A 25812-nucleotide genomic window follows, 5' to 3' on the forward strand; every position below is an offset into this window, starting at 1 on the left:
GGCCGACTGTACTACGCCATCCTTGGACTTGAGCATCCTTGGATTTTGGTATTCACGGGGTGCGGAGCGTCCTGGAACCAATCTCCCATGATACTGAGGGATGACTGACTGTGTATATAACTCATGTAACTAACATTATTATTGTTAATGTTAGATGTCATAACTAACATTATTATTATTAATGTTAGAAGTCAATATTCACTTGGATTTACCAAGATATTTACTTTCCATTGCTCTACATTCCTTCCTGCATTTCAGTATTTCTTCTGTGATCATTTTCCTTCTTCCTGAAGAATTCCCTTTAATGTTTCTTTTTCAAGCCCGTGCTGATGATGCATTCTCTTAGTTTTTATGTGATTGGAAATGTCTTTATTTTGCCTTTGAAGGGTATTTTCACTGGGAATAGAATTCTAGGTTGCAAGTTATTTTCTTTCATTTTCATTCCATGGCCTTTTGCTTTTTATTATTTCTGTTGATAAGTCAGTTCCTTTGAAGGTATTTTACTTTATTTTCCTAAATGCTTTGAAGATGCCTCTCTGTTCTTCATCAGTTTCATTATGATGGGCCTAGTGTGGGGTTATTGTTTTGTTTGTTTCTATCCTGCACTTCATGAATCAGACTTGGGAAATTTTTCAGCCATTAACTCTTTAAATATTGCTTCTGATCCATTTTTCCATCCCCTTCTAGGGCTCAGTAAATGGCATCACCATCCACTCTAGTTGCTCAGTCCAGAAGCCAGGGATCCATCCTTGACTCTGCTTTTCCTCTCAGCCCCCATCTAATCCATTTGCAAGCCCTGTCCAAGCCTACTTCCACAATTATGTCCTGCCCACTTTTCTTTCTTTCCACTGATGACACCCGAGTCGAGTCCAAGGCTCTGTGGTATCTTGACTGGGCTTCTGCATCAGCCTCTTAAATAAATCTGCCCACTTCTCCAACCCCATCTTATGTCGCTCTCCTTCACTGCAGGCACAGAAGCCACTTGAGTGTCTTGACCACAGGGCCTTGCACTTGCTGTTTCTTCTGCCCGGAATGCTCTTCCCCGGCATGTTCATGTGGCAAGTCCTTTCTCATCTCAAATGGAACCCCAGGACGTCCTCTCTGGACCCCCGTATCCAGAGTCGTTGTTGCCCGGCTCTGCAGTCACTCTTTTTTTTTCTTTTAACGTCTTTATTGGAGTATAATTGCTTTACCATGTTGTGTTAGTTTCTGCTGTATAACAAAGTGAATCAGCTATATGTATACATATATCCCCATATCCCCCACCTCTTGCGTCTCCCTCCCACTCCTCTAGGTGGTCACAAAGCACCGAGCTGATCTCCCTGTGCTATGTGGCTGCTTCCCACTAGCTACCTATTTTACGTTTGGTAGTGTATATATGTCCCTGCCACTCTCTCGCTTTGTCCCGGCTTACCCTTCCCCCTCCCTGTGTCCTCAAGTCCATTCTCTACGTCTGCATCTTCTTTTTTTTTCAAAGATTTTTTTTTTTTTTTTGGCTGCATTGGTTCCTCGTTGCTGTGGGTGGGCTTTCTCCAGTTGCAGTGATTGGGGGCTACTCCTTGTTGCGGTGCGTGGGCTCCCCCGTTGCAGAGCACGGGCTCTAGGCATGCGGGCTTCAGTAGTTGTGGCATGCAGGCTTCAGTAGTTGTGGCTCGCGGGCTCTAGAGCTCAGGCCCAGTAGTTGTGGCACACGGGCTTAGTTGCTCTGCGACGTGTGGGATCTTCCTGGACCTGGACTCGAACCCGTGTCCCCTGCACTGGCAGGTAGACTCTTAAACCACTGCGCCACCAGGGAAGCCCTGTATGTCTGCATCTTTATTCCTGTCCTGCCCCTAGGTTCTTCAGAACCATTTTTTTTCTTATATTCCATATATATGTGGTAACACACGGTATTTGTTTTTCTCTTTCTGACTAACTTCACTCTGTATGACAGTCTTTAGGTCCATCCACCTCACTACAAATAACTCACTTTCATTTCTTTTTATGGCTGAGTAATATTCCATTGTATATATGTGCCACATCTTCTTTATCCGTTCATCTGCTGATGGACACTTAGGTTGCTTCCATGTCCTGGCGATTGTAAATAGAGCTCTGCAGTCATTCTTTATTTCATTTCCCTGTTGTATTTTCATAATACTCCTCAGTCTCTGAAATTCTTTTTTAATTTTTATTGAGTATAGTTGACTTACAATGTTGTGTTAGTTCCAGGTGTACAGCAAAGTGATTCAGTTATACATGTACATGTATCCACTCTTTTTTAGATTCTTTTCCCATATAGGCTATTACAGAGTGTTGAGTGGAATTCCCTGTGCTATATAGTAGGTCCTTATTAGTTATCTATTTTATATATAGTAGTGTGTATGTGTCAATCCCCATCTCCCAATTTATCCCTCCCCCTCCTTACCCCCTAAAAATAATGAAATAATGTCACTTGCAGCAACAGGGATGGACCTAGATATTGTCATACTGAGTGAAGTAAGTCAGAGAAAGATAAATATCATAGGATATTGCTTATATGTGGAATCTAAAAAAATGGTACAAATGAACTTATTCACAAAACAGAAATAGTCTCAGATACAGAAAACAAACCTATGAAACTCTATGTATTCACTAGCACTAGTTGATCATGAGTCTGCCCTACCAAAACATACTTACCATGAGATCAGAGTCTTTGTCTGTCTTTGCTCTGTTACTTAAGTCATTTTGGGTGTTCTCAGCTCTAAGGAACAAAATGTCCAAACAAAGTAGGCTCCACTATTTCAGTGTTATACATATGTATACTGAGGTGCAGAGAGAGAAAATAACTTACCTAAAAATCACACCAGTCATTAGTGGTACATCTTGGATATGAACCTAGGCCTGCTACTTCAAAACTTGTGTTTTTTTACATTATTACTCCAGTACCCTACACTATATTAAATAAGGGAATTTAATAATTAACATATTCAACTGCATTTAGTAATGCAGTTGCTAGTAGGGGAATCCTTCTACACTGTATAAAGTCCTGTTTTGTGTGTAATCTCTGAGTAATTTTTTACTACAGCAAATTCAGGAATTAAGGAAATTGCTACTTTTTGGAAACAGAATTTAGGAGTGTCCTTGGCTTAATTTTTTGAAACTTAAAAAAATAATTTTATACTTATAGAAAAGTTGCAAAACTAGTTCAGAGGATTACCATGTACTCTGCTCAGCTTCCCCTAATGTCAGCATACTGCAGGACCATAATACTGATTAAAACTCAAAATTAACACTGGTATAATACTATTAACTAAACTACAGACTTTATCTGAATTTTACCAGTTTGTCCACTAATGTCTTTTTTTCTGTTCCAGAAACCAACCCCAGATCCCACGTTACATTTAAGTGATATGTCTCCTTAGGTCCTCCAAATTGGCAGCCCTCACTCTTTTATGAACTTGACAGTTTTGAAGAGTATGAGCCAGTTATTATATAGAATGTGTCTCAGTTTGGATTTAGTTCATGCTTTGTCATGGTTAGATTGAGGTTTTGCATTTTTTGGCAAGAATATCCCAAAAGCAGTGCATCAGAGGGAGAATGTGACATTGATATGTCTTATTACTGGTGATGTTAAAACCTTGGCCATTTGGCTAAGGTGGTGTCTTCTGGGTTTCTCCACTGTAAAGTTACTATTTTTCCCTATGAACTTAATAAATGTCTTGGGGAGGTAATGTTAGATCATGCAAATATTCTGTCTCTCCTCCTTTGGCCAACTAATTTTAGCATCCAGTAGTGGATCTGGCCTGCAACAATTTTTTTATTCCTGGGGTATTCTAGTAGTGAAAGAAAGACATCTTAAAAACCTCACTTAACAGGAAGTCCAGAGACAGGGCAGGTGCAGGGTTCTCAGTGCCTCAACAGAGTCAGCCAGGACCAAGGCTCTTCCCTCTGCCATTCTCAGCAGGTTAGCCTGTGTCCTCAGATTTGGCCTTCAGTGACGACATCCAGTTGAAAAAGACAGGGCCTTTCTCTGCCCAGATGGGGAATGTTTCTCAGACCTACCCCCTGCTCTCTGAAAACCTCCCCTCAGATCCCATTGACCAGGATCTTGGTTACCTGCCTGTGACCAAGTTGCAAGGAAAGCAAAGGAAATGAGTAACTGGCATTTCCAGCCAGTGTTGGGGGTTGGAAGGATGGGCTCTGGCAGAGAAGAAACTTGTGGGGGATGAGTACTGGGGAGATAGCCCCATGTCTGCCGCATTGCATCGTCCCCAGCACCCAAGGCAGCGCCCTGCCCCTGCAGGTTCTCAGTTAAATTCTGTGGGGCCAATGAATTCTTTGTCTCTTGCCTGGAGACATAATCTGCCATTACCTGGAAGCATTAGAGCTCTGAACTGTGGCCTTAGATAGAGAGAATGACATGGGGAGCAGATCAGGGGAAAGGTGAGGTCAGCGTGGCAAGGATGGCGGAATGGCAAGGGGGCTCCCGGTGGGAGTCCCCACTCACGACACCTTAGCTTCCTCATGCTTTGGTCTCCAGCAGGGTGATGCTCCTCCGGCCCCGCAGTTCCCTCTACCAAAGCCTAGGGAGAACCTACAGAGGCGTTCGTGCAGGAAGGCAGAGAAATCTGTCTGCCAGACACAACGGCCTCTACTAAGAAGGTTCTCCAAAGGAAGAAGGGAGCCAGAGGGAGGTCCCTGCTCTGTACACAAAGGAGTCTGGCTCTGGGGGCCTCGGACACAGCCTGGTAGCTTGTTTGGTAAATAGTGACATTGTTATAAATATTTAATAAGTCAAGGGACTGCAGCACATGAAAAATTGATGAGATCCCTTTGTGGGAAATGCAGGCTTTCTCTCCACGTCTGCTCTGCGGGAGACAGTTAGAGGCTGTCGTCTGTTCGTGCTGACACCTGTATTTGTGGTGGGGCTGATGAATGGCCAGAGAAATATTCTCCATGTTTAGGAAGCATCAATCCATCAAGCTGGAGTTTAGGCTGAGGGAAGAATTCACAGCCATCAATATTCTCTTGTTTATTACGCAGCGCGGGTTTTGTGAGACAGCGAGCCTCATGTCAGTCCTGGGAGCAGCGCCTCCAGAAAGGGCACAGTGGCTCCTTGATGAATGACTTTAATAAGAAGCAGCTTAGAAGTACCTTCAAGTAAGAAACTAATAACAATAATTAGATGTTCCTTAATCATTTATTTATTTTATAATTTATGCCCTGCCTGCTTCTGGAAAAAGAATGGAAGTGGCTTGCAATTAAAACACATCTACCCAGGATGGTTCAAATGAAGATAAACATGAGATCAGAAATCGCATTGAGGGAGTGAATTTTTCTTAATCCACTTTCCTGCTACCCACTGAGAATATTGTATTCCCTCTCCTCGCCACTCACCTTTGGTTCCTCGGCGCCACGGGATGTGGCAGATGTAAAGCGGCGGCTGCAGGTGTCGCAGGACAGGTGGATGAGGCGGGAGCAGGATGTGTGACCTGTGGTCTCAGCATCTCAGCCCTGGGCTTCCAGCCACATTTGGATTTCGTATGTTGTCGCTCCAAACAAATCTGTGTGTCTGCAGCAGGGTGGCATGAAAAATTAATGCCCCTGTGTCAGAGCTTGTCAGAGTGACAGTGCAGAAAGGGAATAACAGGGGCGACATGCGTGGTGCTTTCTACTTAACAACTACTCTTGTGTCCCCTGACTGCAGTCTCCCAAGCCTGCGTGTCTGGGCTAATGGGGCTTCAGCAGCCAGACCCTCCCTTCAGGCTGAGGGCAGAGAGCCTGCCTCTGCGCAGTAGCTCAGACCGTGTGTCTGGAATGTGCTGACCCTCCTCCCCACCCCAGTGGGAGCAGCAGAAGGGGCTGTGGTCAGAGCTGGGTGACCAGTTGACCAGTCTTGGCTGAATCATCCTGGGCTTAGAGAATGAGGAGGAAGGCAGCCCCCCAGAGGGTTGTCAGAGTGCAGGCTGGGGCAGAGACGTTCCAGAGATGCTCCAGTGTGGGAGAACCTGGGGAACAGGCGGGCGAGGGGGCAAGGAGAGGAAGAGGGGAAGGCTTAAGGTTCTGTTGCTGCAGAACCTCCACAAGCGGTGGAGTGGAAGTTTCCCCGCACATTTAAATACTCAGCAAAGGTTTGTTCACTCTGAATCTCAAGTTGGCTTCTTTCTGACCTGTGGTCATAGGGGTGGGAGTAGCCACCTCCTTCCTGCAGCAGGGTTGGTCTAATGTAGCAGTTTAATATCATGGATTCTAGAGCCAGACTACCTGGGTTCACATCTCAGCTTTTGACTTCCTAACTCTCTGGCCTTAGGCAAATTGTTTAACATTTTTATGCCTCAATGTCACATATGTAAAGTACTTAGAAAAATGTCTGGTGCTTGGTGTTAATTGGATTAACGATCGGATTTCCCTGATCTTCATCCAGGGGAGTGGATGAGGAAAGGCCCTAGAGCTCAGTGACCTAGGCTTGGGCCATGTTGAAAGGTCGTGTGGCTGGAGCTTTGACGAGGGAGTTAGGAGCTTGTTGACCTGGTGAATGGTGGTGGGAAAATATACATCCTCTTCTGTCTGCCTGAGCCACTGAAAGAAAAAAAATCCCCCTTGCCTCCCTTACCCCCCTAGGATAAGCCTAAATGTGATGTTAGGTTTATAAGATGAACCACCCTCATCCAAGCCAGGGCTGAGCAAGGCACTCTTTTTTTTGCGGGGGGCGGGGGGGGGGGAGAGAATATACCATAATTTTTATTTTTTTTAAACATCTTTATTGGAGTATAATTGCTTTACGATGGTGTGTCAGTTTCTGCTTTATAACAAAGTGAATCAGCTATATGTATACATATATACCCATATCCCCTCCCTCTTGTGTCTCCCTCCCACCCTCCCTATCTCACCCCTCTAGGTGGTCACAAAGCACGGAGCTGATCTCCCTGTGCTGTGCAGCTGCTTCCCACTAGCTATCTATTTTACATTTGGTAGTGTATATATGTCCATGCCACTCTCTCACTTCATCCCAGCTTACCCTTCCCCCTCCCTGTGCCCTCAAGTCCATTCTCTATGTCTGCATATTTATTCCTGTCCTGCCCCTAGGTTCATCAGAACCTTTTCAAAAAAATTGTTTTTTAGATTCCATATATATGTGTTAGAATATGGTATTTGTTTTTCTCTTTCTGACTTACTTCACTCTCTATGACAGACTCTAGGTCCATCCACCTCACCACAAATAACTCAATTTCGTTTCTTTTTATCGCTGAGTAATATTCCATTGTATATATGAAGGGTCTCTCTTCTTAAGAAATAAAAAGGAAGAAAGCTTTCCTGCTCTTTGTGGAAATTTAGGATTATTCCTTAATGTTAAGGCAGTGGATCTCTTCCCTCATTTCACATAAGAACCCCTCGGGGAGTTTTAAAATTTGTCTGAAGTCTAGAACCCTCACCTAAGATTCTGATCTGATGGGTCTAAGGTGAGGCCTGGATGACAGGGTATTTTTGGGGTTCCCAGATGCAGTACATTCCTTGTTAACCAGGGGAGGACATGATGAAGGAGTTGGGAGCATCTGCAGGAGTGATGATGACAGATCGGGAAGCTGCGTGCACCTCGGGTATAAAGGCTACGACATGATTTTGTATGGGACATAGATGATAAATATGGCAAAAATTGTGAAGTTGGCTCTAAAATGGCTGGCGTTCAGAAATACCCTGGGGTAGATCATTCACTATGGTTTGGGGCTGGGGGGGCCATCCGGTTTCCTGCTCTGGCCCATGAACTTCTGTTGACACTTAAGCAAGTGCTAAGAGGCATTGAGAAGTGAACTTATTTCTCTGCGTTGATGATCTTATTCTCTGCAGTAGATACTGATAACTGTCCTGCATTATCGCATCTTCTCTATGCTGCCAGAGGCTGCATGTGACTAACTTCTGGCTGGGAGAGTGTAAGAGGAAGTGGTATGTAAAATGTCCAGATCACATCTTTTTTTTTTTTTTAATTATTTATTTATGGCTGTGTTGGGTCTTCGTTTCTGTGCGAGGGCTTTCTCCAGTTGTGGCAAGCGGGGGCCACTCTTCATCGCAGTGTGCAGGCCTCTCACTATCGCGGCCTCTCCCGTTGCGGAGCACAGGCTGCAGACGCGCAGGCTCAGCAGTTGTGGCTCACGGGCCCAGCCGCTCTGCGGCATGTGGGATCCTCCCAGACCAGGGCTCGAACATGTGTCCCCTGCATTGGCAGGCAGACTCTCAACCACTGCGCCACCAGGGGAGCCCCAGATCACATCTTTTAAAAGGAAGCAGGTTTCCCTCCACTTCCTGTCTTTCCCCCTTCTTGCTGGCCAGAAAATGATAACACCTGGAGCAGAAATGGAAGCCATGTGTCAGGAGGGCAGTGTAATCCAGCAGCTCTGGACTTTTGTATGAGAGAAAATAAAAGCCTATTATTTTATTTAAGGTATCACATTGTTAGGTCTTTGTTTCAACAGCATAGCCTGTACCCTAACTAATATATGCTTCCTTTGGCACTAACTTTGGCACATTCAGAATTCTAGGATGAGGGGAAAAACTATATAAATGCATAAATAAAATAAGGGAAGAAGGATTTTCACAGCCTGAAGATGGTCATATGCCATAAACAGAGGGGTATGTTTATCTCAACTTTCTGCAAATGAGGTAAATTAGATAAACAGACATTCTAATGTAGAATTTCCTTCTCCTTTGGTCTCATAATTCGTCAACGTGAGGGATTATTAATGAAGCTCCCTCAGCTACTGACATTGAACTATCTTCACCTCATTTCCGAGAAAACTCTCTAAACACATGAAGAAATTCATCAGAGTGAGACTCTGAGGACTCAAAACAAGTGACATGTTGTGAAGCCATATTACTGCAGGGAGACTTGGGAGGATATGGCAATGATACAAGTAAAAGCAGGATACTATGAAAAGGTATTAGAGAAGCAAAAGGAATTTTTGGAGCTACAAAGCATGATTGAAAAAAAATGGAATAGCACAATCAAATAAATTAATTAAAAGGCTTTATTAAGAAACTCCTCTAGAACTTGGTTAAAAAAGACAAAGAAACAAAAATCCTAAAGGACAAATACGATGTCAAACTAGATCAAATGATTCGATATTTATGTAAAAGAAATTCCAGAAATACAAAGTGAAGTAGATGGAGGAGAAGAAATAATTGAAGAAAAGAAGAAAATTTACTTGACCTGAATATTTAAATCTTTATGTCAAAAGGGTTTCCTGATTTATCCTCAGGATTAACTGGAAAAAAGAGCCTGCACATGGATATATTTTGTGGATTTTTATAAATTCTAGGTATAAAAAAATATTAAGGTCAGTTAGGTAGGTTAAAATGTGATGATTAAAAAGGACAGGAGGGCTTCCCTGGTGGCACAGTGGTTAAGAATCCACCTGCCAGTGCAGGGGACATGGGTTAGAGCCCTGGTCTGGGAGGATCCCACATGCCGCAGAGCAACTAAGCCTGTGGGCCACAACTGCTGAAGCCTGCACTCTAGAGCCCATGCTCCACAACAAAAAGAAGCCACTGCAGTGAGGGGCCTACGTGCCACAGAGAGGAGTGGCCTCTGCTCACTGCAACTAAAAAAGAATGCCCGTGCACAGCAATGAGGACCTAACACAGCCCAAAATACAATAAATTTTTAAAAAGGACAGAAAAAAAAAAAAGATGCATCAGATTGTTCCCCTGCAACAGTGAGTATTAGAAGGCAATGGCAAAAAAGTTTAGAGTTCTGAGAAAAAGTGATTGTGACCCCATAATTCTACACCTTTTCAAACTATTGTTTTTGCATAAGAAAAAAAGACAAATATTTTTAGGTGTTCAAAAACTCAGAAAAGATACCATCCACATATAGCCATAAGAAATTTACTGGAAGCAGCTCTCCAGCAAAATGGAAAAATTCAAAATAAGGAACTGAACAAAAGGAAGACTTGGTATTCAAAAAACAGTGGTTCCAACTATATACATAATAACATTAAATGTGAATGAATTAAACAATCTAATCAAAAGGCAAAGATTGTCAGACTGGATTTAAAAACAAGATCTAACTATTTGCTATTTACAGAAGATACCCTTTAGACTCAAAGATAGAAGTAGTTTGGAAGTAAAAAGATGTAAAAGAAATAACATGCAACTAACAACCATAAGAAAGCTGAGTGGTTATACTAATACCAGACAAAATAGGCTTTCAAACAAAAAAACAGATAAGAGAGGGGCATTTTATAATGACAAAAGGATTGATACATCAAGAAGATATGACAATTATATATATTCACCTAACAACAGCGCCCCCAAATACATAAAAGAGAAATGGACAAAATTGAGGGAAAAATAGATAATTCAACAGTAATAGTTGGAGACTTTAATAGCCCATTTTCAATGATGGATAGAACTAAGCAGAAGATCAACAAGGAGACTTCAACACTCTAAATGAATTAGACTTAACAAACACCTATAGAACACTCTACCCAGCACCAGCAGAATACTCATTCTTCTCAAGTTCACACATGGGACATTCTCCAAGATAGGTCATATGATATGCCACAGAACAAGCCACAATAAATTTAATAGGATTGAAATCATACAAAGAATGTTCTCTGACTACAATGGAGTAAAAACAACAGAAAGAAATTTGGAGAATTCACAAATCTGTGGAAATTAAACAACACACTCCTAAACAGCCAATGGGTAAAAGAAAAAATCACAGGGAGTTAGAAAATACTTTGAAATGAATTAAAAGGGAGATACAACATACAACATACAAAACTTATGGGAAGTAGCTAAAACAGTGAAAAATATATAGCTGTAAACACATACATTAAAAAAAAAAGAGAGAGAGAGAAATATCTCAAATCAATAACATTCCCTTCCACGCTAAGAAATGGGGAAAAGATGGAGCTTCCCTGGCAGTCCTGTAGTTAAGCCTTCGCCCTTCCAATGGAGGGGGTGTGAGTTTGATCCCTGGTCAGGGAGCTAAAATCCCACATGCTGCACAGCCAAAAAACAACAACAACAAAAACGAAACGGGAAAAAGAACAAACTAAACCCAAAGCAAGCAGAAGGAAACAATAAAGTTTAGAGTAGAAATTAATAAAATAGAGCATAGAAAAATAGGGAAAAATCAACAAAACAAAAAGTTGGTGCTTTGAATAGGTCAATAAAATTGGCAAATCTTTAGTTAAGGAAAGATTTTTAAAAAGGAGACTCAAATTACTAAAATCAAGAATGAAAAACAAGACATTTGTGATTTATAATAAGAAATATGTATTTGGTCATCATCAGGTTCCTGGCACAGAGTTCCTACAACCTTTGGAATTTCCTAAGTGATAAGAGTGATAAAGATGAAAGCAGTGTCTTTTCTTAGTCCTAATAACACTTCCCTTTCAATCACACCTGAGTTTATGTTGATGAGGTGACCTTGGGAAAGCTCTTAAGGGTTGGAGGAGGGGGGAATTGGCTATCAGGGGAACCAACCACCTGATTAGAGGGTTGAAACTTTCAGTGCCACCCCCAAATTCCAGGGAGGAGGGGGGGACAGGCTGGAGTTTCAGTTAATCACCAATGGCCAATGATTTAATCAATCATGCCTGCATAAAAATCCTTAAAGTACAGAGTTTGGAGAGCTTTCCAGTTGGTGAACACAGAGGTTCTGGGAGGTTGACTTGCTTGGAGAGGACATGGAAGCTCCTTGCCCATTCCCATATAGCTTGCCCTATGCATCGCTTCCATATGGCTGTCCTGAGTTGTATCCTTTAATAATAAACTTGTAATCTAGTAAATAAACTGTTTCCTGAGTTCTGTGAGCCATTCTAGCAAATTATCAGACCAGAAGAGGAGGTCATGGGAACCTGTGATTTATAGCCAGTCAGCCAGAAGCACAAGTAACAACCTGGACTTGCAGTTGGTGTCTGAAGTGGGGGTGGGTGTGCAGTCTTGTTGGACTGAGTTCTTTGCCTGTGGGGTCTGTGCTAACCCCAGTAGACAGTGTCAGAGCTATTGAACTGTGGGGCATCTAGTTGGTGTCTGCAGAAAATTGGAGAATTGCTTGTTGTGGAGAAAACCCTCTCACAATTGGGTGTCAGCCATGAAATACTGAGAATAGTAGTAGAGAGCTGAGAGAAGAAGCAGTTTTTTTTTTCTCCTTACAACGTAACTATTGATCTTGCAGAAATAAACGGGATTATAAGAGAATACTATGAACACTGTAGCCAACAAATTAGATGACTTAGACAAAATGGACAAATTCTTAGGAAGATGTAAACTACCAAAACTGACTCAGGAAGTAGTAGAACATCTGAATAGACTTAACAAGTAAAGAGATTGAGTTAGTAAAACGAAACAAAGTTACCCACCAAGAAAAGCCTAGGCCCAGAAATTTTCATTGGTGAATTCTACCAAATATTTAAAGAAGAATTGATACTAAACTCTTCCAAAAAGCTGAAGGAAAGGGAACACTTTTCAACTCATTCTATGAGACTAGTATTACCCTGATACCCAAACAAGATAAGGACTTCACAACAAAACGAAAGTACAGACCAATATCTCATGAATAGGAATGCAAAAATCCTCAACAAAAACTAGGCCAAGTCTAGCAATATATAAAAAGGATTACACACAATGACCAAATGGGATTTATCCCAGCAATGCAAGGTTGGTTTAACATCCCAAAGTCAATTAATTTAATAGACAATATGAATAGAATATAGGACAAAAGCCACAAGATCATCTCAATAGCTGAAGAAAGGAATTTGACACTATTCAACACCCCTGCATTATAAAAAAATACTCAACAACCTAAGAATGGAAGCAAACTTCCTCAACCTGATAAAGAGCATCTATGAAAAACCCACAGCTAGCATCATACTTAGTGGTAAAAGACTGAGTATTTCTCCCTAAGATCAGGAACACGAAGGATGTCTGTTCTCATCACTCCTATTCAACATCATACTGGAGGTTCTAGTCAGTGCAATTAGGCTAGAAAATGCAATAAAGCCATCAAGATTGGAAAGGAAGAACTCAGATTATCTCTATTTGCAGATGACACTGTCTTGTATGTAGAAAATTCTAAAGGAATCCACTAAAAAACAATCAGAACTAATAAGTTGAGTAAGTGTGCAGGATGCGAGATCAATCCACAGAAATTAATTCTTGTTCTCTACACTAGTAATGAGCAATCTGGAAGTGAAATTAAGAAAACAATTGCATTTACAATAGCATCAAAAAATAAAATACTCAGGAATAAACTTAACAAAGGAGATGCAAGGCTTTTACACTAAAACTACAAAACATTATTGAAAGAAATTAAAGAAGATTTAAATAAATAGAAAGACATCCCATACTCATGGATTGGAAGACAATATTGTCAAGATGGCAATACTTCCCAAATTGACCTACAGATTCAATGAAATCCCTATCAAAACCACAGCTGACTTCGTTGAAGAAATTGACAACCTGAAGCTAAAATTCATATGGTAATTTAAGGGACCCAGAATAGCCAAAAATAAATCTTGAAAAAGAAAAAGTTGGAAGATTCTTACTTCCTGATTTCAAAACTTACTATTAGAAAGCTGTAGTAGTCAAGAGAGTGTGGTACTGCAATAAGGACAGACATATAGGTCAACAGAATAGGATTGAAAATCCAGAAATAGACCCTCATATTTACAGTCAATTAATTTTTAACAAGGGTGTCAAGATAACCCAATGAGAGAAAGAATAGTCTTCTCAACAAATAGTGATGGGACAGCTGGATATTACATGCAAAAGAATGAAGTTGAACTTCTATCTCACAGCATATACAATAATTGATTCAAAATGGATCAAAGATTAAAATTAAATGATAAAACTATTAAATTCTTGAAGAAAATATTGATGTAAATCTTTGTGACCTTGACACCAAATGCACAGACAGAAGGGAAAAAAATAGATAATTGACATCACCAGAATTAAGAACTTTTGTACTTTGAAGGACACTATCAAAAAATGAAAAGGCAGCCTATAGAATGGGAGATAATTTTTGCAAATCATATGTCCGATAAGAAATTTGTACTAATATATATAAAGAACTCTTAAAACTCAACAATACAAAGACAACCCAATTTAAAAGTGGGCAGAGAATTTATTTATTTATTTATTTATTGACCACACCATGTGACATGCGGGATCTTAGTTCCCCGACCAGGGATCGAACCCATGCTCCCTGCAGTGGAAGCACAGAGTCCTAACCACTGGACCACCAGGGAAGTCCTGGGCAAAGAATTTAAATAGTTCCCCAAAGAACATACACATGTGACCAATAAACATATGAAAAGATGTCAATATCATTAGCTGCCAAAGAAATGCAAATCAAGCCCACAATGAGATTTTACTTTATACTCCCTATAAGGGCTAAAATAAAAAAGACAGGTAATAACAGGGTTGGAGAGAATGTGGAGAAATTGGAACCCTCATACACTGTGGGTAGGAATGCAAAACAGTGCAGCCACTTTGGGGAACAGCTTGGAAGTTTCTCAGAAAGGTAAACATTGAATTAACATACAACTTGGCAATTCCACTCCCAGGTATACATCCAGAATAATCAAAAACAGGTCTTCAAACAAAAACTTGTGTAGGAATATTCATCGCTACATTATTCATAATAGAAAAAAAAGGAAACAATTCAAATGTCCATCTACCAATGAATGAATAACATTGAATGAATGAATAATGAATAAATAATAAATGAATAATGAATGAATGAATTAATAAAAACAAGGTATATTCATACAATGAAATAAGATTCAGGATACATGCTACAATATGAATGAACTGTAAAAACATGGTAAGTGGAAGAAGCTAGTCATAAAAGACCATATAATGTATCATTACATTTATATGAAATGTCCAGAACAGTCAAATCCATAGAGACAGAAAAAAGACTAGTAATTGCCTAGGGCTGGGGATGAGAGTGGAGTGAAGGAGGGGTGAGAGGAGTGGGACATGTTGGGGTGAAATAGGGAGCACTTCCAATGGGTACAGTGTTTCTTGTTAGGGTGCTGAAAATATTCTAAAATAGACTGTGGTGATGGTTGCCAATTCTGTGAGCATACTATTGACAAAATCTATTGAATTGTACACTTTAAATAGGTGAATTATATGATATGTAAATTATATCTCAATAAAGCTGTTATTGCAAATAAGAACAGTGAAATCTGGGACTTCCCTGGTGGCACAGTGGTTGAGAATTCTGCCTGCCGATGCATGGGAAACAGGTTCGATCCCTGGTCTGGGAAGATCCCACATGCCGTGGAGCAACTAAGCCCGTGTGCCACAACTACTGAGCCTGCATGCATCTTTATTCCTACCCTACCACTAGGTTCATCAGTACCATTTTTCTAGATTCCATATATATGTGTTAGCATACGGTATTTATTTTTCTCTTTCTGACTTACTTCACTCTGTATGACAGACTCTAGGTCCATCCTCCTCACTACAAATAACTCAATTTCATTCCTTTTTATGGCTGAGTATTATTCCATTGTATATATGTGCCACATTTCTTTATCCATTCATCTGTCAATGGACATTTAGGTTGTTTCTATGTCCTGGCTATTGTAAATAGAGCTGCAATGAACATTGTGGTACAAGTATCTTTTTGAATTATGGTTTTCTCAGGGTATATGCCCAGTAGTGGGATTGCTGGGTCGTATGGTAGTTCTATTTTTAGTTTTTAAAGAAACATCCATACTGTTCTCCACAGTAGCTGTATCACTTTACATTCCCACCAACAGTGCAGGAGGCTTCCCTTTTCTCCACACCTTTTCCAGCATTTATTGTTTTTAGATTTTTTGATGATGGCCATTCTGACTGGTGTGAGGTGATACCTCATTGTGGTCTTGATTTGCATTTCTCTAATGATTAGTGACGTTGAGCATCTTTTCATGTGCCTCTTGGCCATCTGTATGTCTTCTTTGGAGAAGTGTCTGTTTCGGTCTTCCACCCATTTTGTATTGGGTTGTTTGTTTTTTTGAGATTGAGCTGCATGAGCTGCTTGTAAATTTTGGAGATTGATACTTTGTCAGTTGCTTCATTTGCAAATATTTTCTCCCATTCTGAGGGTTGCTTTTGGTCTTGTTTATGGTTTCCTTTGCTGTGCAAAAGCTTTGAAGTTTCATTAGGTCCCATTTATTTATTTTTGGTTTTATTTCCATTTCTCTAGGAGGTGGGTTAAAAAGGATCTTGCTGAGATTTATGTCACAGAGTGTTCTGCCTATGTTTTCCTCTAAGAGTTTGATGGTGTCTGGCCTTACATTTAGGTCTTTAATCCATTTTGAGTTTATTTTTGTGTACGGTGTTAGGGAGTGTTCTAATTTCATTCTTTTACATGTAGCTGTCCAGTTTTCCCAGCACCACTTACTGAAGAGACTGTCTTTTCTCCACTGTATATTCTTGCCTCCTTTATCAAAGATAAGGTGACCATATGTGTGTGGATTTGTCTCTGGACTTTCTATCCTGTTCCATAGATCTATATTTCTGTTTTTGTGCCAGTACCATACTGTCTTGATTACTGTAGCTTTGTAGTATAGTATGAAGTCAGGGAACCTGATTTCTCCAGCTCCGTTTTTCTTTCTCAGGATTGCTTTGGCTATTCGGGGTCTTTTGTGTTTCCATACAAATTATAAAATGTTTTTGTTCTAATTCTGTGAAGAATGCCATTGGCAATTTGATAGGGATTGCATTGAATCTGTATATTGCTTTGGGTAGTATAGTCATTTTCACAATGTTGATTCTTCCAATCCAAGAACATGGTATATCTCTCATTTGTTTGTGTCATCTTTGATTTCCTTCATCAGTGTCTTATAGTTTTCTGCATACAGGTCTTTGGCCTCCTTAGGTAGGTTTATTCCTAGGTATTTTATTCTTTTTGTTGCAATGGTAAATAGGAGTGTTTCCTTAATTTCTCATTCTGATTTTTCATTGTTAGTATATGGGAATGCAAGAGATATCTGTGCATTAATTTTGTATCCTACTACTTTACCAAATTCATTGATTAGCTCTAGTAGTTTTCTGGTGGCATATTTAGGATTCTCTATGTATAGCATCATGTCATCTGCAAACAGTGACAGTTTTACTTCTTCTTTTCCAATTTGCATTCCTTTTATTTCTTTTTCTTCTCTGATGGCTGTGGCTAAAACTTCCAAAACTATGTTGAATAATAGTGGTGAGAGTGGGCAACCTTTTCTTGTTCCTGATCTTAGAGGAAATGCTTTCAGTTTTTCATCATTGAGAATGATGTTGGCTGTGGGTGTCATATATGGCCTTTATTATGTTGAGGTAGGTTCCCTCTATGCCCACTTTCTGGAGAGCTTTTATCATAAATGGGTGTTGAGGGCTTCCCTGGTGGCACAGTGGTTGAGAGTCCGCCTGCCGATGCAGGGGACACGGGTTCATGCCCCAGTCCAGGAAGATCCCACATGCCGTGGAGCGGCTGGGCCCGTGAGCCATGGCCGCTGAGCCTGCGTGTCCGGAGCCTGTGCTCCACAATGGGAGAGGCCACAACAGTGAGAGGCCTGTGTACCGCAAAATAAAATAAAATAAAATAAAATAAAATAAAATAAATGGGTGTTGAATTTTGTCGAAAGCTTTTTCTGCATCTATTGAGATTACCATATGGTTTTTATCCTTCAGTTTGTTAAAATGGTGTGTCACATTGATTGATTTGCATATATTGAATAATCCTTGCATTCCTGGGACAAGGCCCACTTGATCATGGTGTATGATCCTTTTAATGTGCTGTTGGATTCTGTTTGCTAGTATTTTGTTGAGGATTTTTGCATCTATGTTCATCAGTGATATTGGCCTGTAATTTTCTTTCTTTGTGACATCTTTGTCTGGTTTTGGTACCAGGGTGATGGTGGCCTCATAGAATGAGTTTGGGAGTGTTCCTCCCTCTGCTATATTTTGGAAGAGTTTGAGAAGGATAGTTGTTAGCTCTTCTCTAAATGTTTGGTAGAATTTACCTGGGAAGCCATCTGGCCTTGGGCTTTTGTTTGTTGGAAGATATTTTCTTTTAAACATCTTTATTGGAGTATAATTGCTTTACAATGGTGTGTTAGTTTCTGCTTTATAACAAAGTGAATCAGCTGTACCCATACACATATCCCCATAGCTCCTCCCTCTTGCGTCTCCCTCCCACCCTCCCTTTTCCACACCTGCTGGAGGATTTTTAATCACAGTTTCAGTTTCAGTTCTTGTGATTTGTCTGTTCATATTTTCTATTTCTTCCTGGTTCAGTCTTGGAAGGTTGTACTTTTCTAAGAATTTGTCCCATTCTTCCAGGTTGTCCATTTTATTGGCATATAATTGCTTGTAGTAATCTCTCATGATCCTTTGTATTTCTGCAGTGTCAGTTGTTACTTCTCCTTTTTTGTTTCTAGTTCTGTTGATTTGAGTCTTCTCCTTTTTTTCCTGATGAGTCTGGCTAATGGCTTATCAATTTTGTTTATTTTCTCGAAGAACCAGATTTTAGTTTTATTGATCTTTGTTATTGTTTCCTTCATTTCTTTTTCATTTATTTCTGATCTGATCTTTATGATTTATTTCCTGCTGCTAACTTTGGGAGTTTTTTGTTCTTCTTTCTCTAATTGCTTTAGGTGTAAGGTTAAGTCGTTTATTTGAGATGTTTCTTGTTTCTTGAGGTAGGATTGTATTGCTATAAACTTCCCTCTTAGAACTGCTTTTACTGCATCCCATAGGTTTTGGGTTGGCGTGTTTTCGTTGTCATTTGTTTCTAGGTATTTTTGATTTCCTCTTTGATTTCTTCAGTGATCTCTTGGTTATTTAGTAGTGTGTTGTTTAGTCTCCATGTGTTTGTAATTTTTACAGTTTTTTTTTCCTGTAATTGATATCTAGTCTCATAGTGTTGTGGTTGGAAAAGATGCTTGATATGATTTCAGCTTTCTTAAATTTATCTAGGCTTAATCTGTGACCCAAGATGTGATCTATCCTGGAGAATGTTCCATGTGCACTTGAGAAGAAAGTGTATTCTGCTGTTTTTGGCTGGAATGTCCTATAAATATCAATTAAGTCCATCAGGTCTAATATGTCATTTAAAACTTGTGTTTATTATTTATTTTCTGTTTGGATGGTCCGTTCATTGGTGAAAGTGGGGTGTTAAAGTCCCCTACTATGATTGTGTTACTGCCGATTTCCTCTTTTATGGCTGTTAGCATTTGCCTTATGTATTGTTGTGCTTCTCTGTTGGGTGCATAAATATTTACAATTGTTATACCTTCTAGGATTGATCCTTTGATCATTATATAGTGTCCTTCCTTGTCTCTTGTAATAGTCTTTATTTTAAAGTCTATTTTGTCTGATATCAGTATTGCTACTCCAGCTTTCTTTTGATTTCCATTTGCATTGGATATCTTTTTACGTCCCCTCACCTTCAGTCTGTATGTGTCCCTAGGTCTGAAATGGGTATCTTGGAGACAGTATGTATACAGGTCTTGTTTTTGTATCCATTCAGCCCTGTGTCTTTTGGTTGGAGCGTTTAATCCATTCACATTTAATGTAATTATTGATATGTATATTCCTAATACCATTTTCTTAATTATTTTGAGTTTGTTTTTTTAAAATAAATAAATAAATAAATTTGTTTATTTGTTTATTTATTTATTTATTTATGGCTGTATTGGGTCTTCGTTGCTGCTCGCAGGCTTTCTCTAGTTGTGGTGAGCGGGGGCTTCTCTTCATTGTGGTACATGGGCTTCTCATTGTGGTGGCTTCTCTTGTTGTGGAGCACCAGCTCTAGGCACACGGGCTTCAGTATTTGTGGTGCGTGGGCTCAGTAGTTGTGGCTTGCAGGCTCTAGAGCGCAGGCTCAGTGGTTGTGGCACATGGGCTTAGTTGCTCCGCAGCATGTGGGATCTTCCCAGACCAGGTCTCGAACCCCTGTCCCCTGCATTGGCAGGCGGATTCTTAACCATTGTGCCACCAGGGAAGTCCTTTGTGTTTGTTCTTGTAGGCCATTTTCTTTTCTTGTGTTGCCCACTTAGAGAAGTTCCTTTAGCATTTGTTGTAGAGCTGGTTTTGTGGTGCTGAATTCTCTTAGGTTTTGCTTGTCTGTAAAGCTTTTGAATTCTCCGTCAAATCTGAATGAGACCCTTGCTGGGTAGAGTAATCTTGGTTGTAGGTTCTTCCCTTTCATCACTTTAAATATATCATGCCACTCCCTTCTGGCCTGCAGAGTTTCTGCTGAAAAATCAGCTGATAACCTTATGGGGATTCCCTTGTATATTATTTGTTGTTTTCCCTTGCTGCTTTTAATATTTTTTCTTCGTATTTAATTTTTTATTGTTTGATTAATATGTGTCTCGTTGTTTCTTCTTGGGTTTATCCTGTATTGTACTCTGTGCTTCCTGGACTTGATTGACTATTTCCTTTCCCATACTTGGGACGTTTTCAACTATAACCTCTTCAAATATTTTCTTAGGCCCTTTCTTTTTCTCTTTTTCTTCCTGGGACCCCTATAATTTGAATGTTGGTGTGTTTAATGTTGTTCCAGAGGTCCCTGAGACTGTCCTCAATTCTTTTCATTCTTTTTTCTCCATTTTGCTCCATGGCAGTTAGTTCCACCATTCTATCTTCCAGGTCACTTATCCATTCTTCTGCCTCAGTTACTCTGCTATTGATTCCTTCTAGAGTATTTTTAATTTCAGTTATTATGTTGTTTATCACTGTTTGTTCTTTAGTTCTTCTAGGTCCTTGTTAAATGGTTCTTGTATTTTCTCCATTCTATTTCCGAGATTTTAGATCATCTTTACTATTGTTACTCTGAACTCTTTTTCAGGTAGTCTGCCCATCTCCTCTTCATTTGTCTGGTCTTTGGTTTTTACCTTGCTCCTTCATCTGCTGCATATTTCTCTATCTTCTCATTTTGTTTAACTTACTGTGTTTGGGGTCTCCTTTCTGCAGGCTGCAGGGTCATAGTTCCTCTTACTTCTGTTGTCTGTCCCCAGTGAGTGAGGTTGGTCCAGTGACTTGTGTAAGCTTCCTGGTGGAGGGGACTGGTGCCTGTGTTCTGGAGGGTGGAGCTGGATCTTGTCCCTCTGATGGGCAAGGCCGCATCTGGTGTTGTGTTTTGGGGCATCTGTGAGCTTAGTATGACTTTAGGCAGCCTGTCTGCTAACGGGTGGGTTGTGTTCCTATCTTGCTAGTTGTTTGGCGTAAGGCATCCGGCACTGGAGCTTGCTGGCCGTTGGATGGAGCTGGGTGTTAGTGTTGAGACGGAGACCTCTGGGAGAGCTCTCACTGATTAATATTCCATGGGGCTGGGAGTTCTCTGGTGGTCCAGTGTCCTGGACTCAGCTCTCCCACCTCAGAGGCTCAGGCCCAAGCCCGGGCCAGAACAACAATACCCTGCAAGGCACACAGTACTGAAGAAAAGGAAGAAGAAAAAAATAAAACAAAACCCTCAACCCCCCCAAAACAACAAAGAAACAGACAGACAAACCCCCAAGATAAATGGTAAAATCACAGCATATTTTTAAGGATAAAGATTTTCTGACATTTGGAACCATATAAACTTTTTGCATTTATTTTATTTTTTAATTAAAAAATTTTTTTATTATTTATTTTTTAATGTTTTTTGGCTACATTGGGTCTTCATTGCTGTGCGTGGGCTTTCTCTAGTTGCGTTGAGTGGAGGCTACTCTTCATTGTGGTGCACAGGCTTCTCATTGTGGTGGCTTCTGGCTTCTCTTGTTGCAGAGCTCTAGGTGTGCGGGCTTCAGTAGTTGAGGGTGCGTGGGCTCAGTGGTTGTGGTGCACGGGCCTAGTTGCTCTGCTGCATGTGGGATCTTCCTGGACCAGGGATCGAACCCATGTCTCCTGAATTGGCAGGCAGATTCTTAACCACTGCACCACGAGGGAAGTCCCTTTTTTGCATTTAGAAAGTGTATTTAGCATTATTTTCAGATGTCTACAGATGAATTGGAAAAACTCATCACTCTTGTGTCTTTTGCCCTTAACTCTCACTCTACTACCACTACCACACTTGCAACACTTCCCACACAGAAGCTTCTGTCCCTGTGGAGTTGGGGTGCATCACCCTCCTAGTACGTGGATGTGTTCACCAACCTGGATGTTCTCCAAACCCTATACTATTGGATTTTTTTTAATGGAGGCTTTCTCACGTAGGCATGATCAATTATTAATTTCATTTTCAGCCCCTCTCCCCTCTGGAGAATGGGGGGGGTAGGGATGAAAATTCCAAGCTTCTAATTATGTCTTGGTCTTTCTAGTGACCAGCCTCCATCCATGAGTCCACCAAGAGTCCCCTCATTAGAACAAAAGACACTGCTATCATCTAGGAAATTCCAAGGGATTTAGGAGCTCTGTGTCAGGAACTGTGGTCAAATACCAAATATTAGAACAAAAGATGCTCCTAGTGCTCTTATCACTTAGAAAATTACAGGGGTTTTAGGAGCTCTGTGCAGGAACCAGGGGTCAGAGACAAATATATATATTTCTATTATCTTACAACAGAATACTTCCAAAGGATTATCATTCATTTAAGATGGAAATTGTCTATCTTGTTTATATGCTGAATTCTTTCAGATGCAGGCAACAAGAAATGCAACCACAGTGGCTTGTACAAACATGAGTCTAGTTTTTTTTCATATGAGAAATCTGAAGGTAGGCTGCTGCTGGTATTGGTTCAGATGTTCAACAATGTCAAGGCAAATATTTCTGGGATTCTCTTGGCCTTTCTCACATTAGCAGTCAAGACAGAGAGAAGGAGGAAGAAGACAGGGCAACACCAATACCAGAAAAGAAAAATATTTTCCAGGAACCTCACCAACTTCCATTTATATCTGGGTCACATGGCCACCTCTGGCTGGACAGTGGATGAGGAGAGAAGGCAGGATGCCAACTAAAAATTACCTGTCAGGATCTCAGTGTCTATAACAATCTTTGGTATATAGTAGGAGGTATCCCCATAGTCCTTTATAAGTATCTGTTGAATGCATATGGTAAAATGTTTATTCACGAACACTCAGTGCTCCTCCCTTTAGAGGATAAGACATCCATGCTCTGTTGAACTCAGGAATCTGACTTTTCTTTGGCCAATGAAATGGGCACAGAAGTGGCTTCAAGAGCCAGGCTCTTTTCTCTGTCTCTGTGATCATGGAAGCATGTGTCAAAATGGAGCTTTGGTCCCTGAGTGACTGTGATGAAAAGAACTCTGAGCTTACCCATATTATTTAAACCACTGATATTTCTTGGGAGTTGTTTGTTACTGCAGCTTAACCTAATTTATCCTGACTGATGTGATGTATGTATCAGGTAAGAAATTCACAACAAATCTCCAAATTAAAATTTTGAAAACTATATTTCCTGGTCACATGAATAGCAAGAGTATGCCTAGATTAAGATAAATGACAGCCATTTGGAAATTAAGCAAAATAAAAAATAGCTTTTCTGTCAAAGTGGAAATCAATACTGAAAAGACAGACTATTTAGACATTTAAGATGATGAGACCACTGTATAAAAGTACATATGTGAATATGACAAAAGTTATTCTTAGGAAAATCCATAATCTAAAGCTGTTATTGCTAAAATAAATATGCTTAAATGTTGAAAAATTGAGAACAATTGGATTAAGAATTCAAAATAAGAAGCTGGAAAACAAATAGCAAAATAGTGAGAGGAAGAAATTAATAAAGATAAGAGCCTACATTAATCACAAAGCAAAAAGTCAGGGAATTGATTAATCAAATCAACAACGAGAACTTTGAAAAGATAAATCAAATAGACAAGTCTCTGGAAAGTTTGACTCCCTTCAAAGCAGGTGAAAACATGATAGATATTCAATGTGAGGTACAAGTAAAGGACAGTATAAATTGGTACAACATTTCTGGTGAGAGGTTTGACACAACTGTCAAAACGTAAAATGTTCATACCTTGAACATTTGATGAATAAATAAATGTTAGATTGAACTGAATGAGGTTCTCAAATATGAAGTCTCATGAAAAAATACTCTTTTATAAGAAGTTTGTGACCCTGGGCCTGGTGAATAGGGGATAAAGTGGAACGCCCTCTACAACAGCCTTTGGAGACGGATGTGTCTCAGTCATTTTGGTCCTGGAGATGGGCCACCTGGAGAATGACCCCATGATCCTATGAAGCCTGTACAAAGGGAATGGTCTGACTATATCACCTCCCTTCCCTCTTCCCCTCCAGAAAATTTTCCTGGATTCTTCTGGTACTCTAACAGACAAAATCATTCCCCAGGCTCCCAGGGCACCCACAAACTCTGTGGGTATTCACAGCAATGCCTTATGTATTCTCTGAGCTGACTTCACCTCTGATGCCTCCAGGGAAGCTTCTTGAGTCAACTTGTCCCTTCTCATGCTATGAACCAGGGCCCTTTTTGAACTCAGGTTCAAGCTCCCTCCTCTTTCACCATTTTACCTCAGGATTAAATAAACACTTATGGCTGGAATGTTAAGGCTCATTCTGAGCTCTGGACCTCGCTCTGTAGATGCTCACTGGATGATGCCCTTAGCATCTCCATCTCCCATGGGAAGATTTCTTTAATGCCCAGCATCCTAGGATACAAAGTGCAAATGCATCCAGGCTCCTGGCCTAGAGTAGACTCTGGCCATTGGAATTCGTGGCCAGAGACAAGTGACAGACTATTCATCCATTTATATATGTTTACATTTATTCATTTACTCCATTCACTCAAAAAATATTTGCACACCTACTTAGTGCTGGGCATTTTTCTAGTCACTGGGGATTCAGCAGTGAAACCAACAGAGAGAAAAGCCTTGTCCTCCTGGAGCTAACATTCTAGTAGGGCAGATAAACAATAAGCAAAATAAATAGGTGAACTAAAAAGGTATGTCAGAAAAAAAAAAGGTATGTTAGTAGTAAAATCTATGGAGAAAAATAAAACCGAGATGGAGGATAGGGAGTATGTGGTAGTTGGAATTTTAAAGGGGATGGTTAGAGCTCCACCCCACCACCACCCCGGGCCAACTGAGAGGTGACATTTGGGTGAAGACATGAAGGAGTGAGGGAGTGAGCATGCAGCTTTCTGGGAGAGACATATTCCAGGAAGAGGGAATGGCAAGTGAAAAGCCCTAAGGAGGAAGCACATGAAGAGCATTCAAGGAGACAGCAAGGAGGTCAGGGAGGCTGAAGCTGAATGAGCAAAGGGGAGAGAATTAGGAGAGAAGGTCAACAGGAACAGCAGGTTGGAGGCCATTGTCAGGACCTGGGCTTTCTTTTGCATGAGCTGGGAGCCTTTGGAGGGTCCTGAGGTGGGGAGGGGGCCATGGAAGGCGTCCAGATGCTGTGGCGGGAACAGACGGTAGCAAGGCTGAGATAAATGTAGGAGGACAATTAAGGGACTTCTACAATAATCTGGGTGAGAGGTGAAGGTGGCTTGGACCTGGATGATGGCATGGAGGTGATGAGACGTGGCTGGATTTTGGTGACCCTAAAGGTAGTGCTGCTGAGAAGGGGGTTTTAGAGAAAGAAAGGTGCCAGCAATGGTTCCATCACCAGATTTTAACACCAAGAACCTGTACCTTCTACAGGAAACGCTACAAGGAAAACGTGAGTTCTTATAACTCATCTTTTAACCACCCTGGTCATCTCTGAGGACCAGCATGATATCATCTCCGAAAGCTATTCCTGAGAACTCTGCGATTCTCCCTCCAGAGGGCTCTGCTTCCCATTGTTGGATGAAAAATGAATAGGATGAGAGCACGGAGTGAGCCTGGGCTCATCTGAATTCTGCCTCGGTCCCTGTGTTCTATTCAGTGACAGGAAAAAAAATCACTGTATAAGC

The sequence above is a fragment of the Mesoplodon mirus genome, assembly GCF_964341445.2.
Source record: "Mesoplodon mirus genome assembly, chromosome: 15".
Taxonomy (NCBI): Eukaryota; Metazoa; Chordata; class Mammalia; order Artiodactyla; family Ziphiidae; genus Mesoplodon; species Mesoplodon mirus.